This window comes from Diceros bicornis, chromosome 40, assembly GCF_020826845.1.
Source record: "Diceros bicornis minor isolate mBicDic1 chromosome 40, mDicBic1.mat.cur, whole genome shotgun sequence".
Lineage (NCBI taxonomy): Eukaryota > Metazoa > Chordata > Mammalia > Perissodactyla > Rhinocerotidae > Diceros > Diceros bicornis.
Genome location: NC_080779.1, coordinates 18,754,961 through 18,767,075, shown reverse-complemented (window position 1 = coordinate 18,767,075; position 12,115 = coordinate 18,754,961).

The window sequence follows — 12,115 nt, the reverse complement described above, 5'->3', positions numbered from 1 at the left end:
CATAGGTTGCCTTTTCATTTGGTTTATGGTTTCCTTTGCTGTGCAGAAGCTTTTTAGTTTGATGTAGTCTCACTTGTTTGTTTTTGCTTTTGGTGTCAAATCTAAAATATCTTTGCCAAGACCAATGTCAAGAAGCTTTACCCTCTACATTTTCTTCTAGGATTTTTATGGTTTCAGGTCTTACATTCAAGTCTTTAACCCATTTTAGGTTGAGTTTCGTGTATAGTGTAAGTTAAGGGTCCAGTTTCATTCTTTTGCATGTGGATATCCAGTTTTCCCAGCATCATTTACTGAAGAGACTATCTTTCCCCATTGTGTATTCTTGGCTCCTTTGTTGAAAATTAATTGACTGTATATGCATAGGTTTATTTCTGGGCTCTCTATTCTGTTCCATTGATCTATGTGTCTGTTTTTACGCCAATACCATTCTATTTTGATTACTGTAGCTTGGGAATACAGTTTGAAAGCAGGAAGTATGATGTTTCCAGCTTTGTTCTTCTTTCTCAAGATTGCTTTGACTATTCTGGGTCTTTTGTGGTTCCACATGAATTTTAGGATAGTTTTTTCTATTTCTGTGATAAATTTCATTGGAATTTTGGTAGGGATTGCATTGAATCTGTAGATTACTTTGGGTGATATGGACATTTTAACAATATTAATTCTTCTAATCCATGAACACAGAATATCTCTCCATTTATTTGTGACTTCTTCAATTTCTTTCATCAACGTTTTATAGTTTTTAGTGTACAAATCTTTCACCTCATTGGTTAAACTTATTCCTAAGTATTTCATTCTTTTTGATGCTATTGTAAATGGGATTGTTTTCTTAATTTCTCTTTCTGATAGTTCACTATCAACTGTACAGAAAAGCAGCTGATTTTTGTATATTGATTTTGTATCCTGTGTTTTTACTGAATTCATTTATTAGTTCTAACAGTGTTTTGTTGGCATCTCTAGGGTTTTCTACATATAATATTATGTCATCTGCAAACAGAGACAGTTTGACTTCTTCCTTTCTGATTTGGATGCCTTTTATTTCTTTTCTTGCCTAATTGCTCTGGCTAGGACTTCCAGTACTGTGTTGAATAGAAGTGGTAAGAGAAGGCACTCTTGTCTTGTTCCTCATCTTAAAGGTCACTGTTGAGTATGATGTTAGCTGTGGATTTGTCATATCTGGCTTTTATTATATTGAGGTACACTGCCTCTGTATCTGATTTGTTAAGAGTTTTTATCATGAAAAGATGTTGAATTTTGTGAAATGCTCTTTCTGCATCTATTGAGATGATCATATGATTTTTATGCTTCATTTTGTTCATGTGGTGTATCACATTTACTGATTTGCATTTATCGAAACATCCTTGCATCCTAGGAGTAAATCTCACTTGATCATGATGTATGATCCTTCTAATGTACTGTTGAATTTGGTTTGCTAATATTTTGTTGAGGATTTTTACATCTATGTTCATCAGGGATATTGGCCTGTAATTTTCTTTTCTCGTAGTGTCCTTGTCTGGCTTTGGTATCAGGGTAATGCTGGCCTTGTAAAATGAGTTGAGAGTGTTCCCTCCTCTTCAATTTTTGGGCTTGGTATTAATTCTTTAAACATTTGGTAGAACTTACCAGTGAAGCCATCTGGTCCTGGACTTTTTTCTGTGTTGGGAAGTTTTTGATTACTGATTCAATCTCCTTACTATTAGTTGGTCTGTTCAGATTTTCTATTTCTACATGATTCTGTCTTGGTAGGTTGCATGTTTCTAGGAATGTATTCATTTCTTTTAGGTTGTCCAGTTTGTTGGCATATAGTTGTTCATAGTAGTGTCTTGGGATCCTTTGCATTTCTTTGGCACCAGTTGTAATGTCTCATCTTTCATTTATAATTTTGGTGATTTGGCTCCTCTCTCTTTTTTTCTTGGTGAGTCTAGCTAAATGTTTGTTAATTTTGTTTATCTTTTCAAAGAACCACCTCTTAGTTTTGTTAATCTTTTCTGTTGTTTTCCTGTTCTCTAGTTCATTTATTTCCGCTCTAATCTTTATTACTTCCTTCCTTATGCTAACTTTGAGCTCAGGTTGTTCTTCTTTTTCTAGTTCCTTGAGGTATAAAGTTAGGTTGTTTATATTTGAGATCTGTCTGTTTTCTTGATGTATGCATTTATAGCTATAAACTTCCCTCTTAGAACTGCTTTTGCTTCATCCCATAAAGTTTGGTATGTTGTTTTTATTGTCATTTTCTCAAGATACTTTTTTACCTCCCCTTTAATTTCTTCTTTAGTCCATTGGTTGTTTAGGTGAGTGTTGATTAATTTCCACTTATTCAAGAGTTTTCCAATTTTCCTCCTGCTATTGAATTCTAATTTCATACCATTGTGGTTAGAGAAGACACTTGGTGTAATTTCAATCTTCTTGAATTTGCTAAGACTTGGTTTTTGCCCTAATATATGATCTATCCTAGAAAATGTTCCGTGTGTGCTTGAGAATAATGTGTATTCTGCTGTTGTCAGACAGAATGTTCTGTATATGTTTGTTAGGTCCATTTGGTCTATAGTATTGTTGAAATCCTTTGTTTCCAGGAGTAAAATTTTGAGACCTTGCATTTTGGAATACGTCTTTATTTTATTCTCATATTTGATTGATAGCTTTTCTAGGTTCAGACTTTTAGGTTGAATATAACCTTCCTTTAGAATTTTGTAGGCATCCATTGCTTTCTAGCTTGTAATACTGATGTTGAGGCGTTTTGTAATTGTTAACCATTGTTGTGTAAAAAACCATCCAACAACTCAGTGGCATAAAAAAAATCATTTATTATTGCTCACAAATCTATGGGTTGTTTGGATTTTTTGTTTTGTTTTGTTTTGTGTGTGTATCTTGGCTGAGTTTATCCATGCATGGATAATTCTGCTGATCATGGTTGGGCTTTCTCACCTGTCTGGTGATCAACTATTGGCTGATCTAAGATGGCCTTTGTTCTTTCCCCCATGTCTTTCATATCTCTCTAATCCACTAGCCTGTGCATGTGCACATGGAGACTCAGAGGTGCAAGAGAGGACGAAGAAATATGTAAGTACTTTTACCACCCTCTGTGTCAAGTTTACTCCTGTACCTTTGGCCAGTGTAAGTCACATGGCCAAGGCCATAGAGTAGGAAGGGACTATAAAGTTACAGGTCAAAGTTTATGGATACAGGGAGGCCATTAATTAGGGCCCTTAATGCAATCAATCTACCATAAATCTGAAGCCATTCTGACTCATAACACTTTGTATAAGATCTATTTTATCTCTTCAAAAATGTATCTTTTCTTTATCCCTATTGTTCTGAAATTTCATTGATAAGCTTTCATTTACATCTTTTCTTATTCACTGTAATGGGCACTTGATAGTTCTTTCAATAAGTAAATCATATCTTTTAGTTCTGGAAATTTTCTTGGTTTCATTGATTTTGTGCCCTCTCTTATCCCTGTTCTCTCTTTTTGAAACTCTCATTTGGATTTTGATTTCTTGGACCAGCTTTCTAATTTCCTTTATTTTCTTACCTGTTTTCCATTTTCTTATCTTTTTGTTCTGCTTTCTAGGAGATTGTCTTCATTGTATATTACAGGTCTTCTAGTAAATTTTTTCTTCCTATGGTTATATTTTTAATTTCTTAGAATTCTTTTTTGTTCTGATTATTCCTTTTTATGGTATGCTATCCAAATTCATGTTGTAGGGGCCGGCCCCGTGGCTTGGCAGTTAGGTGTGCGCACTCTGCTGCTGGCGGCCCGGGTTCGGATCCCGGGTGTGCACTGACGCGCCACTTCTCCGGCCATGCTGAGGCCACGTCCCACATACAGCAACTAGAAGAATGTGCAGCTGTGACATACAACTATCTACTGGGGCTTTGGGGAAAAAATAAATAAATAAAAATTATAGAAAGGCAATTAAAAAAAAAACAAAAACAAAAAACCAAATTCATGTTGTAATATCATTTCTTAACTTCTCTTATCTGTTTGAAGATCTTAATTTTTTTTGAAGTTGTGTTCTCTATGCATAGTCTCCCTTTATTCCAAGTTGCTTTTTCTTTATTAGTTTCCTAGGGCTACTGTAACAAATTACCACAAACTGGGTGGCTTAAAACAACAGAAATTTATTCTTTCATAGTTTCGGAGGCCAGAAGTCCAAAATCAAAGAGTTTTCAGGGTTGGCTCCTTCTGGAGGTTCTGAAGGAGAAACCATCCCATGCTTCTCTCCCGGCTTCTGGTGGTTGCCAGTAATCCTTGGTGTTTCTAGGCTTGTGGCAGCATGACTCCAATTTCTGCCTCCATCTTCACATGGCCACATTCCTTATATGTGTGTGTCTATGTCTCTGTGTCCAAATTTTAATCTTCTTATAAGTATCCTAGTCATTGGGTTAGGGCCAACTGTAATCTGGTATAAACTCACTTTAACTTGATTATATCCGCAGAAAACCTATTTCTAAATAAGGTCATATTCTGAGGTTCCAGGTGGACATGAATTTGCAGGGGTGGGATGGGGGAGACTATTCAACCTAGTCCAGAGGCTTTCCTTAGATGTCTGTTAATTCTTGATTGTCTGTTTGTTCTAGTTATCTATTGCTGCATAACAAGTGACCCCAAACTTAGTAGTATAAAGCAACAAACATGTTGTTATGCTCGTAAAATATGTGGGTCAGGAATCTTCCAGGATATAGCAGGAATGGCTCATCTCTGCTCCACAATGTCTGGAACCTCACTTGGAAAGATTTGGACAGCTAGGGGCTCAGATTCACCTGGAGGCTCCTTAACGCAGTGCGTGCCAAGGCTGGGATGACTCAAAGGCTGGGCTCAGCTAGGACTGTCTACCAGAGTGCCTCCATGTGACCTCTCCATGTGGCATGGGTTTTTTCACAGCATGGGGGTCTCAGAGTTGTTAGACTCTCACATGGTGGCTTACAAGAGTAAACAAAATGGGAGCTGCATAGCCTCTTTTGATCTAGCCTCAGAAATCAGGCAGCATTACTTCCACTGCATTCTATTGGTTAAAGGTGAGTTACTAAAGCCAGCTCAGATTGAAGGGGACATGAATTAGTGCAGCTAGTTAGGACATCATAGTGCAGCCTAATTACTGCATTAATTAGGACATAATAGTGCAGCCATTTTTAAAACCACCACTCTGATAATATTTAAGAGTAGAGGACTACAAGGCTGATTGGAAACTCTGACTGTATGGATAGATTTCTTGACAGTAAGAGTTTCTGGTTTGGGAACTCCTGATATCAATGCCTTTAGACTTTTCCCCTTGGCATAGTCAGATTCTGCAGAGAAGACTCCCACCCTCCTGACTGAAGGGTAGGGACCAGCTGCTGGATTCTGGGTGATTATAGGAGGGGACTAGAGTGGAGGTTGGTTTGGATGTGTGCATGCCAAAATCCAATAGGCCATTTTCCTTATTTTCACCATGGTATCACCCCCTTTCACTGTGCTTAGTATTCCCCAACCAGAGACTCTCTGTTCATCCTCTCCAGGCTTTTGTCCTAATGGGGGAGGCACAGTTATTTAACCGTGTTGGGTAGGAGTAGGGGAGATCTGACTCATTTTTAAATGGACTCTCAACCAACTCTCTCATCTTAGCACTCTGTTGCCTCTGTATTCGCACTCACATCTAGAAGTACCTGATGCCACCAATTCCTGAGACTTCTGTGGTTTTATGGTATAATCTGGCTTAATTCTTACCTTTCCCCCATTGTTGCTTAATATTCAGTTTTCTTAAATGACTTAAGTAATTTGTCACTCTGGTGCTTAACAGCTTCCAAAATATTGGAGCTATCCTCTCCTTTACCATGCACCCCATTCCCCTAAGTTTATTACTTAAAAAATCCTTTATTGTTGCTTAAGTGGCATTTTGGGAAGGGGCGCTCTGTTTAATCTGTCATTTTTACCTAGAAGTCCCCTATAGTTGAATACCTAGGTTGTTTCCATTTCCTCCCATGGTATAAGAAGCCTAGACTATGCATCTTTGCCTCCCTTTCTGTCTTCCGGAGAAGTATACCCATTTACAATCTCATTGATGGTGCCCGAGAGTGCTCATAACTCCCACCTTCACCCAAATCTGCTTTTGTTATTCATCCATGCTTTCATTCATTCATTCACTCCTTTAAAAAATATGTGTTGCTCATCCTCTATGTTCCAGGCTGAGGGGTAGGTGCTGTGCCACCATCATGAATAAGATGGAGCTCATAATCTAAAGAAGGAGTTAAGAAGCAAGTATACAAATGTGTAAAAAGAACAGCTACAGTTTGTGGAAAGCTTTTAAGGTGAGTAAACTGGGTCATAGAGGGGGACTTTGGGTACCAAGTCTAGACAGAGCGGTCAGGGAAGTCTTCTCTGAAAAGGTAGCATTTATTTATTTACTAATTTCTTTCTTTCTTTTTTTGCTTTTCAAAACTATTTATTATGGAAAATTTTAAACATAGGCAAAAGTGATTCCACTTTTAGTAATGAACCCTCATGTACCCATCAACAAGTATCAAAGTTTTCCCAATCTAGTTTCATCTATCTCTTCCCTCCTCCTTTTTTGGCTTGAGTACTTTAAAACGAATCCCAGACATATCATTTTACGTTAAATTAATCTGCATCTCAAACTGATACCGATTTTTCAACTTAATCACCATTATCACATGTAACAAAATTAACAATTTATAACAGATTAATAATTCTTTCATGTCATTTGATACGCAGTACATATTCAAATTCCCCTGGTTGAGTCCAAGATGTTATTTAATAGTTGGTTTGTTCAGATCAAAAGATTCAAAAAAGTCCTCATATTGCATTTTGGTATGTCTCATAAGTCTTTTATCCTAGGACAGTGAATTTCTAATACTTTCAATATTTCTGTTTATTATCTGGGATTTCTCTATAAGAAGAACTTTCTTTCACCAACTCATCGGTTATTCTGAAATACAGAGATCACAGAGGAAGGACTGGATAAATGCTGGATTCTTTCCCTTCAATTATTAAATTTCAGAGAAATAAAATTGATGCATAGCAACCTCCAATGTTAACCAATAAGGTTTTGTTTGTTTGTTTAGTATCACTAAGAATGCACACATTTTTACATAGCTGATGTGTTTTAATCTATTGTGATCATTACTCTTTATGATGTTCAAATTATCCCATTAGGCTGTGGCACACCTTAGAGCTGGCTTCTTTGTCCTTTTGACGGTGATCCATGGACACTTCTTGAATAAGCCTCCTGGCCTGCTATTCCTCTTTCCACACATCCTCCTGGTTTTATTTTCTCTACTCCTAAACTTCTTGGGGTTTTTGCAAACCAGCCATATATTTTGTCATCTCCAAGCCTTTGCTCAAGCTGATTCCTATGCCTAAAATGCCTTTTCCTATTTATGTCCCCCAACTAACTTAGGTATCTTTAAAGGGTCAGTGCTAACTTTACCACTTTTATTTAGTTTCCCCAAATCCCCCGTAGAGGGAGGCTTCGTTCTTTCTTCCAATGCTATAGTAGCACCAATAGCATTGACCACCTTGTGTTAGTAGTTGTTTGCAACTCTGGTCTCCACAGCTGTGAGTTCACTGAGGGCATAGGCCTTCACATGGTCCTTTTGTATCTCTGATGTACCTGGTACATGCAAGCTTAATAAAAGGATTCCTAAATGAATAAATCCATCCATTTATTAAATGGATTTACTGTCTACTATGTAACAGGTGTTGAAGATTCTGAGACAATTTGTACAGTTCAATGGATGATAGAGAAAACAGACACAGAAACAAACAAAATACAATGTTATAATGGTATGATAATATTTTCTGTCTGTGGGTATAGCTTCATTTCCCGCTTTTGGTTCCTTCTTCCAGAATGCTCCTTGCCCCCAACCTCCATCTTCTCATAGCTGGCTCCTCATCATTTGAGGTCTCAGCTAAAATGTCCCCTCCTCAGAAAGACTTTTCCTCACTCTATTGGATAAATTATCCAAAGTAGCCAACAGCCAGCCCCTTCCATAAACACATCTGAAGACACTAACCAATAGACTATGTCAAACACGATGGAATATATATGACTATGTGATTTCGTTACATAGATGGTAGCACTCATTTTGCTGGAGTTGCTTGCTCTCTCCCTTGATGGCTTTGAGGAAGCAAGTGGCCATGTTGGGGAACCCCATGTGGCAAGGAACTGCAGGTGGCCTCCTGGAGCTGAGGGTGACCTCCAACTCCCAGTCAGCAAAAAACAAATCCCTCAGTCCTACAACTGCAAGAAACTGAATTCTGCCAACAACCTGAGTGAGAATGGAAACATATCCTTTCTTAGAGGAATCTCAGATGAGACCACAATCTCAGACAAAATCTTGATTGCAGTCTTGTGAGACTCTAATCAGAGGAGCCACGTAAGCCATGCTCGGATTTTAGACTGTAGAAACTGTGGGATAATAAATGTGTATTGTCACTAGGTCTGTGGTAATATTGTTACACAGCAATAAATTATTAATACACAACCTTTATGAAATTAGGTTCTATGTCTTTCGATTTACTTGTATAGAAGAAACTTTGATATTGGAGAGAGACACTAGTTAATAATAAAATTTCATTAAAATGATAGTTATACTTTGCCACATTGGGAGACAGTTCTCCTTGGGGCTCTCATGTTTCTGCTTGTCTTGGAAGGGGGCACTGTCTGCCATTGTTCTTTTGTTTGTGTAGGAGACAACCTTGGAAGACAGAGATAGTGTCTGCCTCTGGAGCAAAGGGCAGGTTTGCTTACAGCCTTAGAAGACAGAGATCTTGTTTCCCTTAGAGCAGAGGGCAGACATTCTTAGTGCCCATTATCAAAGATTTGGGTTTCCTAAGCTCACGGTTCCTTTCCTGTGATGCAACCCAGCGTGTATGCAGATATGATCTGGCCTTCACATCACCTGTGGGAATTAGGGCTCAGGGAACTGGCATAAAAATGCTGATACTCTGCTGCTACTGCTGTAATAGACTATCCTTCATCTCCGACCCAGCAGTTTGCTGGCTTCTACCAGCATTCATGGCATTGTGGCAGGCAGACGGCAAAATCTCAGACCCCTCAGAGTTCTTGAAAAGCTATAGAGAATGATGTAAAGCACATATTTACCTGTGGAAATTGGGAAACATTTTTTTAAAAGACATGGAAATGTAAATACTATACAAGGTTAACTCTGAACCTATTAACTAGGCAAGTGAGAATTCAAGCCTTATAATTCTTCTCTCTCCGCATTGGTGTCAGTCCTCTACCAACCTCAACTACCCACCGTTACATGGGAAAGCCTCTACACCTGGGATTAGTTAGGCACCAACAATGGCTAAGAATACCTTTATCATGGAAGGATTTGAGAAAGTATTTCTTTGGTGGTTGTTCGTACGTTACCAGGGCTTTCATCCCCTCCACAGAATGACTGCTTGGTGCCATTTGTAGCTAATGTCCCCATTCAGTAACATACAATAACATATTCACTGTACTATGAAAAGTCCCTCACAGGCACCATTTCAACTCTTGCTTCTACTAATTTAGCAATTATAGCAATAGCAACGAGACCCAGAGGCTTAAAATAGTAAAATATTGCTGGTTAAAATCAGATTGGGAAGCAAGAACTTGATACAAAGGGTACTAGTCAATTACTCTTTGATTATATCAGACTTGCCTCTGTAAAACGGATGATTGAATCCAATCTTTTATTACTTAGTTTCCCTATACCACCTACTCTCAATTTAATCTATAATTACAACTCTCTCAAATTATTGCGTTTTTCTTAGGGGAAGTGAGTTATTGAGATTTGAAAAGGTAGCATTTAAATTGTGGAATCAAAATATTGTAAACCCTCTCTTTGAGAAGGAAAAATTTCAAATCAGAAATACAAACTTCCCCTTTAAGATGGGACAAGCTTTGATTAAATGAATAGAACCCCTAATTTTCCAGATTTTTAGACTTCCTGTTTGTTCAGCGCAATGCTACAAATTGCCCCTGGTCTCAAAACTATTTTTACAAACACCTTGTGAGATATAAAGTTGGGCCAGCCAGGCTAGCCAGAAGTTTGAAATGGAGAAGATGTGTTTTATATGCTGTGGCGTTCATTTCTCTTAAATATCCCAATACCCAAGGTCCCAGAAGTAAGAGTTTGCTCAGATGTGTATAAGACTACCTTTTATCATTTCAAATTAGGGTGACTAGTAGTCTCTGTTTGTCTAGGATGTCTGGTTTTAAAACTGAAAGTCCCATGTCCTGGGAACCCTCGATCCTGGGAAAACTGGGATGGTTGGTCACCCTACTTCAAGTATAAATCCTAACCCCATGCCTGAATTGACTTCAAGTTTGTGAACCAGGTATTGGAAGTTGAATAAATTCAGAAAACATGGTTATGTGACAGTTCATTAATTGTACCTGTTGTTCACCACTTACCATGTAAATGAACTGGTAATGAACCTCATTTTTTTTTTTTCCTTTGTCCTTTTTTTCCTTTGTCCCCTGACTTTTGGGTGCTGTTTTTCCAACCCTATAAAAATCAAGTGTGGTTTCAGGGGTTTGCGAAGCAGCTTGTCTTCCCTGTCTCTCCTCTGCAGTAGTAGTTAAAAAACACCAAACTTTGCTTTAACAAAAATCTGTTGGGTAGTTTCTGAGACTATGAGATTGTTGAGAACTGGAGGGTGAGATGGGGTCAGCCGCCGGGTCCTTTGCAGGCCTGGTGGAGAGGCAGCTGTAGGGCCCTCTGCAGACCCAGAGGGGAAGGGCTGAGGGCAGGCAGCTGCGAGGGCTCAGAGGAGAGGAGTCTGGCAGCCATTTCACCCTCCTGGCTAAAATGGGTAGTTTAGGGCCTTATATACTATCAGACAGATATTGGAGACCGTAGTGGGCTGCTTCTGAGATGGCCCCCAGTGATCCCTGCGTCTTTGTGTAATCCCCTCCCTGAGCGTGACTTGCTCCTGACCCTCAAAGGTGATCGGCTGTTACTCTTGTGATCAGATTGTCTACGATCGCGACTGACTTCTTGCTGGCAGACTCTATTGCCCTCTTGGCTTGCATACTTTGATGATGTTGGGGAACCCTGTGCGGCAAGGAACTGTGGGTGGCCTCTGGTTGCTGAGGGCAGCCTCTGGCTGACAGCCAGCAACATACCAAAGCCCTTAGTCCTTTAACCACAAGAAACTGAATTCCAAGCGAGCCTGGAAGCAGAATTTTCTCTGGTAAGCCTTGGATGAAACCACAGTCCCAGGCAACACCTTGACTGCAGCCTTGTGAGACTCTTAAGCACAAGACCTATCTGGGCCTGGACTCCTGACCCACAGAAATTGTGACAATAATAAATAGGTTATTTTAAATCACCAAGTTTGTGGTAATATTATTATGCAGCGATAGCTACTAATGCAGAGACGTATATTTTATTACAGATTAAAAGTGAGAAATAGGGATTGTATTCAATTTTTTTTTCTTTCATGAGGAAGATCCTCCCTGAGCTAACATCTGCCAACCCTCCTCTTTTTTTTGCTGAGGAAGACTGGCCCTGGGCTAACATCCGTGCCCATCTTCCTCCCCTTTACATGGGACGCGGCCACAGCATGGCTTAACAAGCGGTGCGTCGGTGCACGCCCGGGATCCGAACCAGTGAACCCTGGGCCGCTGCAGCGCAGCGCGCGCACTTAACCGCCTGCACCACTGGGCCTGCCCCTGTATTCAATTTTTTGCATACCAATCATATAGAGAGAATTTTGCTAACTACTGGGGTGAGTACATCAGCAAAAGAGGTCTAGTGTATAATATTGGATATATGTGTATCTGTATCCAAGATGCAATCTCAGGCGCCCACAAGGGAATTCACGCTTGCTTGGAGGGCAGCGGAAATGCAATGAGTTGGCAGCCTGCAGGAGTCTATACCAGGGCTTACGTGTTCTGAGCCAAGTGGATGCCTCAAATGCCAACAGAAGAGAATGGGAGGACGATAGAGACAACGGGAAATAACTCTTCTCTGAAACTCCTGGATTTGTGGTTTGGACCCCATGAGCAGAGAGGTCAGTGGCAGAAGCAGGATTTGCTTTCTTAAGAGACTGTCAAAGCATGAGTCCAAGTGTCGTTAATGACACTGGAGTGCTGCAGGGAACACAGCACTGCTCTGGCACCTG